Here is a 7,976-nt window from a genome sequence, read left to right as displayed (position 1 = left end):
GTATATAATGTCCGGATACCTGTATAACAAACAAAACCATCACAACAATCAAAACAAAATTTCCATCACTCCCATTAATTTTTATTGGAACTTTTACTTTGGAATAATTTTAGCTTTGCATAAAAGTTGTAAAGATAATGTAGAGAATTCTCACGTATTTTTCGCTTAGTCCCATCTAATATTCACATCTTACAAGCATAAAACCACACAATTAATACTGGCACCTTATAAAGAACAAAATCACATGATTTAAAAACTTTCATCAATTTGATAGACCTGGGGCACATGCCTATAATGCTAGCCCTCTGGAGGTCAAGGCAGGAGAATCACAAGTTCAAGGCCTGCATGGACTATATAGTGAGTCCTTGTGTAAATGAAAAAATAGAATTCATCAGTGTTGTCACTGAAATCCTTTTTCTGGCCCAGGATTCAATCCAGGGCCCCAGGTTGCAGCTGACTAGATGCAATTTAAAATATTACCATTTAGCACAGCATTATATACTGAAATTGTCTCCAAAATTCTTCTAAATGACTGGTATGTCTTGTTATCAACTTAACATATGGCTTAACTTCAGTTACTTTCAAGTGTGCTTTTATAAGCAGTATTCGGATGGAAATTTTTGAATTACTTGTTTATTTTTATGTGTATGAACATCTTCCCTGCTATGCCTGCAGAGGCCAGAAGAGGGTTATATACCATGTGGCTGCTGGGAACCAAACGGGGACCATTGAGTCATCTCTCCAGCCCCAGAGATGGAAATCTTTGGTTCTAAATCTCCGAAATCTCTGTCTTGTGTGGCTTCCTTCAGGTATTTTTGACATAAAGCCAGTAGGTCAAACGTGCTCTGACATACACTTGCTTTTAATCTTTTCAAAAAGACTTTTGCAGTCATCCCAATAATACATTGTTTAGTGGTGAGTCCTCCATAGGGATTAAAATTAAAGAGTGTCTGATGAGAAGCAGGACGTTTGCATGATCCCAAAATATCCCCACACGTATTACTCATTGAAGAGCAAGGGAAGTGTAGTTAAGTTACAAGAGGAGATACTGGCAGGCACCACCTTAATTAAGTGATCAAAATGAGAGACAGCAGGAGACAGACTGAGCCTCCTCCTGCCTGGCAAGGAGACCAGATCAGATCAGTCTCTGATCTCCCTGCTGGAGATGTGAGACATGATTCTCGTAATGAGGGAATGGCAGGCCAGCTCCAAACAGGGACATGCTGCACCATAATTGGCTTGGAGCCTTCAAAAATGTCAAGGTCATGGAAGGCAGAGCCAGGAAGAGGAACATGCTAGATAAAGGGAGATTAAAGGCATAGGCCCTTGAAAGAAGTGCAATACATAGTCCTGGGTTGGCACCTGACCCAGAAAAGAAATTTATATAATTTCTGTGATAAGAGATTTTGTTGAGAAAATTAATCTGTAGATGAGATGGTAAAACCAAGTCTGTTAATTTCCTAGCTGATAAATGCATGGTGGTTATGCAATGGAGTGAACTAGGGAAACACACACTAGGCAATTAAGAAAAAGGGGAGATCTGTGGAGTATATTTTTAAAACCTTATATTCATAAGTCACATGTGATATACACATATGTATAATATGCATTTTATATACTCATATCAGATAGCTGTGTCTTTCAGATAAATCAGATACTAAAAAAACATTGTAATAAGCATACAAAGGAATTCCTTCAACTATTTTTATTCTATTTAGAGTTATTTCAGAATGAAGACAATAACACAAAACTCTGAAGTTTTTGGAGTTTTAAAACTATCCTGTTCCACAACTGATCAAACACAGAGAGTAAGTGTCTGTGAGGTACCCAGCCTTAACTGACAAATCTACAGTGGAACCTCTACACCTTAGGCTGGGGAACAAACCAGAACAAGAGGCAGCAAGAATGTTAATGCATCTTTCAACTCACACCAGTGACGCTGCTTCATGCAGCAGATGGTGATTAACCCAGAAAGCCATAAAAGTGCAGAGAACAAAAGACTTCAGAGTGCTTGTCCCTGAATAGGGATAGCCACCCAAGGCTCAGGGACCATTGTGGAAGAGGGGGCAGAAAGATTGTAAGGGTGGTGAATGATCATAAGGAAACAGAGTTTTCCAGGCAGCTGGGAAGTTACTCATATAAACTAACAACAATGTCAACAGCATGCACAAGACCCATGCAAGCTCAAACCAGATAAAATCCCAGCATAGAACTGGGGAAATGGGTAAGAAGTCCCAGCTTTAGCTGAGGAACTATTGGCATCTAATTATTAGGAGAGGGAGAGTGGGTTTTCTTTAAGGGAATAATGCTAGATAGGTTAACCAGGCTCCATTGGATAGATTCACACCAAAGGGCATTTGGGGGCACAAACTTGGCTCAATAAGCCTTAACATATATGACAGAATACATAAACTATGGTGGGGGGTACAGATAGGTGAGGGGGTCTAAATGTGATCAAAATATATTGTATGACAGTCCCAGAAATTAATAAAAAAAATTCAAAAAAAATAAAAATAAGCACCCCCAACCTATCCTTTCTAAAAGAGAAAAAAAATAAAAAGAGAGCTTCTAAATGGTGAGTTGACTCACCTGTGGTTACTCAACTAGAAAGTGAGCTGGGGTCCGGCCTATATTTTTCTATATGGCATAGCTTTTCTAGGCTCTTTGTACTGAGTAAGGGTATCTGAGGGAAGGAGAAGAAAATTCAACCCCAGAAGAAGGGAACTGTGTGTCCCAGCACTTGGGAGGCTAAGGGAACCAGATCATAAGTTCAAGGCCAGTGTAGGCTACATAGCAAAAATTCTATCTCACAAAAGAGAGGACTGAGGAGGTGGCTCAGCCATTAAAGTGCCTGCTGTGCAGGGATGAGGATTTGAGTTCAAATCTCCAGCACCCATATGAAAACCTGGCAGAGTTTCAGGTAGCATGTCTGTAATTTAGCCAGGGGAAGGGGGACATGGCAGCAGAAACAAGCAGATTCCTGGAGCTCACTGGCAGCAGGTCTAGCTAGTAAATAAGCTTCAGGTTCAGTGAGAGACCTTGTCTCAAAAAACAAGATGGAGGGGCTAGAGAGATGGCTCAGTGGTTAAGAGCATTGGGTGCTCTTGCAGAGGACCATGGTTTGGTTCCCAGCACCCACATGGTAGCTCACAACCATCTGTAACTCCAATTTGAGGAGTTCAACACCCTCTTCTGGCCTCTGTGGGTATCAGGCATGTATCTGGTATAGATAACGTACATGCAGACAAGCGTTCATACACATAAAAATAAAAAATCTTTTTAAAAAAGAATAAAAAATATAAGGCGGCAAGCAATCCAGGAAGACACTTGATGCTGACCTTTGGATTCTATGTACATGCAAACACGCAAGCACATATCTTCACATACACATACATCACACACAAAGAGAGAGGATAGGGAAGAGGAAGGCCCAGTACTTACAAGGCTAGGAGCAGCTAAGCTCTTTTGTAGACATAATCTGACAGGAGCTGTTGAATAATAAGAAAAGCAAGCACATACCCTTTGACCCAGTCACTCCAGCACTGAGAATTTGTTTTAAAAACAAATGCATTAGTCCACAAAGCTAAAAAGTTGACATCCTTGTTTGAGGTAGAGGGCAGAACAGAGGTCATCAGAGACTGGGAAAGGCCGAGGCGAGGGTGGACAGGGAGAATGGACACCGGACACCAAAGACAGAAGAGGAATCAGGCCTGGGTGTACCAGCATAGGAGGCTACTATACCCAACAGAGATTTGCCAAAGATTTCAAACTAGCTAGCTGAGAGGTTTCTTGACACAAAGATGATAAAGTCTTGAGGTGATGGGAAAGGTCACTCACCTGATTTGATCATCACTCACGGTGCACATCTATCAAAAGAACACTTGGCACCGGAAATGTGCACATTTATGTATCACTTAAAACAATAGCTCACAAAGATCCAGCTTCTTGAATGTGAATTATTTTATGTGGTCTAAAAGCAATCTAAGCACCTACTAATAGTCATGTGCTAATTTGCATATTCTGAGGCAAAGTTATGGGTACAGTTGTCTATTTGGGAGGAGATCCCAGTAGACGCACAAGGCAGGATGGGAGAACTTGGAATGGGATGAACCACTGGGAAGGCTGGGAATGCCACTTGAGACTATGGAACTGGGGGCAAAACTGCCCCTGATGGATGAGAAACTACAGAGTCCCTGCCAACTGTCACCATATAAGAGAGGGGCAGTCTCCTTAGAGGTCAGTCTTCTATTCTCTGACTGACCTCATGCCTGAGTCTGTGCTTGTGGCCCTATTGTCAGAGAATGGAGTCAAGTGGAGAGTGAAAGCCATAGCTGTGTGCTGGTGACCTCCAGGGTGGGCCAAGGACACATGAATAGGGAGAAAACAGAGTGAGTGGACAAACTGCATCAACTCCAAGCTCTGGAATACTGTGCTGCTCTTTCAAAGAGCAACTTCCTTCTTTGTGAGCTTTGTCTGTAGAAGGGCTGTAATATTTCAAGGGTAGAGGAAATTCACAGTGGAAGGCATTCAGCATGATCTCATTTGTAGAAATAAAGGACGATTAATGATCACATTGTGGCAAGCTCTATTTACTTGGGGCTGACTTCTCCATTACACCTTGCAAGCACCATCCCAGGGTCCACACAATGATTTCATTTCTTTTTTAAAATCAGGAGAAAAAAATACATGAACTTTCAGCCCTGGGAAAATGTCTGAATATATAATGGTAATGTTATTATGCCAATATCAGTGCATCTCTTTTTTATGGAGGAATATGTTTAGGGCTCTAACCACAAAGTATACCTGAGAGGTCCAAAATTAAGACTCAAAAAAAGAATCCATTGAATGTGTATTACATCATTATTTTATGTGGTTTGAAACTAAAAGTGATCCAAGTGGCATGTTAAGCTACCTTAGGAGTCAAGCAGCAGACAAGCCTGGTTATCTCAGTGCAGTGATTGTGTGATGCTTCTTCAAAGGATTAAGGTTTCCAACTCTGAGCAAAACCGTACATTGGACCAAAGAATTTTCACATGCTTATCTCCCTGAGACCACAGGCAAGTTCTGATAATTGTCAAGGTGAGGTGTCAAGGTGAGGCTCCCCAGAGCATATGGTGGAGTTACAATTAAGTGGTGGGACAAGATTCAGACCTCTCAGGTCATCTCCAGTCTGGACTGAATTAGAAAGAAAGGAAAGGAGGATGGATAGGAGGAAGGAAGGAAGGAAGGAAGGAAGGAAGGAAGGAAGGAAGGAAGGAAGGAAGGAAGGAAGGAAGGAAGGAAGGAAGGAAGGAAGGAAGGAAGGAAGGAAGGAAGGAAGGAAGGAAGGAAGGAAGTTAAAAAAAGGCAAGAGGGCTCTAAAATTTTTTAGAGAATGAGCTTGCTTTTTGAACATCAAAGTTTCTAGGCAGCACAATTTGGGAAACAAAATTCTGCCCTCTGAATGACTGTACTGGAAATGAACCCTGTTTACTTCTTGATGAAGGGGCAACCTTCACACATTGAGAATGTACTACATCCACAGCATCTTGTAGCTGCCTGGCATCCCTTGGTGTGTTAGTTACTTTCATGTGACAGAAACAACTTAAGGGAAGAAAGAATTAATTTGTTAATTTGGCTCATGGTTCCAGATGATTTTAGTTCAGTATAACAGAGAAGGAAATTGTGATGGGATTCATGAAAGTGGGAACATGTGGTGGAGGCTAGCTCACATAGTGGTGGACTGGGAAGGCCCACCCTTAGTTCTCTACTTCTGCTAGGTAGGCCCTACGTCCTAAAGACCCCTAAGATATCAGCACCTCTGGGAAACAAGCTCTCAAAACATGAGCCTGTGAGGACATTTCTGATTCAAACCATAACGCTTAGCAAGCTTGCTAAAAATATAGAGTTTGGGGCTGTAAAGATGACTCAGCCAGTAAGGCATTTGCCTTGCATGCATGAGGACCTGAGTTTGATTCCCAGAACTTATGTTCTTAGAGAAGCTAGGCATGGTGGCACACACTTGAAATCCCAGTGCTGGGGAGATGGAGACAGGCAGATCCCTGGAGCTGGCCAGCCAATCTAGCTTACTCAGCAAATACCAGGCCAATGAGTGACCCTGTGCCAAAGAGACAAGGTGGCTCTGGGGAGATGACTCAGTATACAGGGGTGCTTGCTGTGTCCATATGAGGACCTGAGTTCAAACCCCCAGCACCCATGTAAAAGATGGGCGTGGCAGCACATGCTTGTAATCCTAGCACTGTGGGGTATGGAAACAGCAGGATCAGTGGAGCTCACTGGCCACCAGTCTAGCCAAAAACCACGAGTTTCAGTTCAGTGAATGTTTCTGTCCCAAGGGACTAAGGTAGAAATTGATAGAGAAGGACACTCATTGTCCTCTTGTGGCCTCTGTATGTATATGTGTACCTGGACACACATGTATGCATACCACCCCCCTCCACAATTTAAAAATCCAAAATGAATGGCCCCCGAGGAATGATGCCCAAGACTGACCTGCGGCCTGCGCATGAACGTCAGCAAACACGCACCTACGTGGAGACAGGAGAATTCCTGTGCTTGCTGACCAGCCTGTAGCCTACTGGGTGAGTTCCGGGTTACTGAGCAAACGTCTCAAAAAATCAAGGTGGTGTGGCTCCTGGAGAATGGCACCCGATCTGTCTGACACACATGCGCACCCGTGTGAACACCTATCCACACCTACATTCACCCATACAAAACAAATAAAAACATAGCTTGTTCATGCATTCTTCGTTTATCACTTAACATAATGTCATAAAAGTCTCCCTTCTCTTTTAGGCACCCGTTTAAATCACTTATATGAGCATGCATTATTTATATTATCCAAATGACTTTCTAAAGCAATCTTTCGGCAGCCAGCTTTGTAGTTCTGGTTTATAACTCGTGGGTGGGGAATCTGCCTGGAGTAGGGCATGTGGCAGGAGCTGAGGGAAGGTTCACAGACTCCCAGAGGCACACAACAGGAAAGGGGAAGTGGCCCTAGAAATGTGCACCATTTGGAATAGTGCATTGGTGACATTTACTGAAATTGAAAGTACACTTAATGTTTGACCCTGCAATTCTACCACCAGGAATTGGTCTGCTATGTAATTCCTGCACCCGAGGCAAAGCCAGATGATCTGGAGAGCTCATGGAGGCACGGCGGGTGGATGCATCATCTTTCCATCCATCCATCCAAATGATAACAAAATAGTGTCCCATAGTCCTGGGACATCATGGGAAGCACATAGCAGGTCTCTGTGGAGTGACACTAAGTGGTGCCCAACATGTTTTATTAACTAGAGAAAAAATGTATATGCCTGTGTCTTTAAAATGGATCTGTAGGCTTGGATATGCATAAAATATTTCTGGAAGGATAACAAGAGACTGTGGAAATGGTGCTGGCTTTCGGGGAGGAGGTCTGTGACACAAAGAGGACTTGAGTTTTATTATCTATAGATGTCTTCTGCTGCTGTTTGCGCTTTGCCACATGGACGTATTATCTACTTAATCAAAACAAAAGTACCTACAAAGAAAGAGATGTGAGTGGAACCTTGGGTGGAGAGGGAAGGCAGAAGCCTGGAGTACGTGCAGGTGGTATCTGCCCCATGTAGTATTTGTAGGTGATCGTGATGGGTCTTAACACCTCTACCTAATTAAACTGGTTGAGCAGGATGCATCTGCAGGTCCTCAGGAAGTATCTGCCACTAGCGCTTGCTGACGAGGATGTTTGCATGCTGAGCAGGTGGCACGTGGAGCTCCGGTCCTGCCACTGGTTTCTGCATCAGCTCCAACTCCAGGGGCTTCTTAGAACAGATGTAGGGCAGGCAGCTCGGCTCCCAGTCAGCTCTACTGCCCTGTCAAGAGCTTCAGCTCTGCCAGTGCCTTCTGGATTCATGAAGTAGCTATTGAGCCTCAAAGCCCACATGTGGCCAGTCTGATGTAATGGCTGTGGTGGAAGCTTACAGGGTGGAGACAGC

This window comes from Nannospalax galili, unplaced genomic scaffold, assembly GCF_000622305.1.
Source record: "Nannospalax galili isolate Female #2095 unplaced genomic scaffold, S.galili_v1.0 scaffold32, whole genome shotgun sequence".
In the NCBI taxonomy this organism is placed as follows: domain Eukaryota; kingdom Metazoa; phylum Chordata; class Mammalia; order Rodentia; family Spalacidae; genus Nannospalax; species Nannospalax galili.
The sequence above is the reverse complement of the archived record's forward strand: the minus strand, read 5'-3'. Positions refer to the sequence as shown.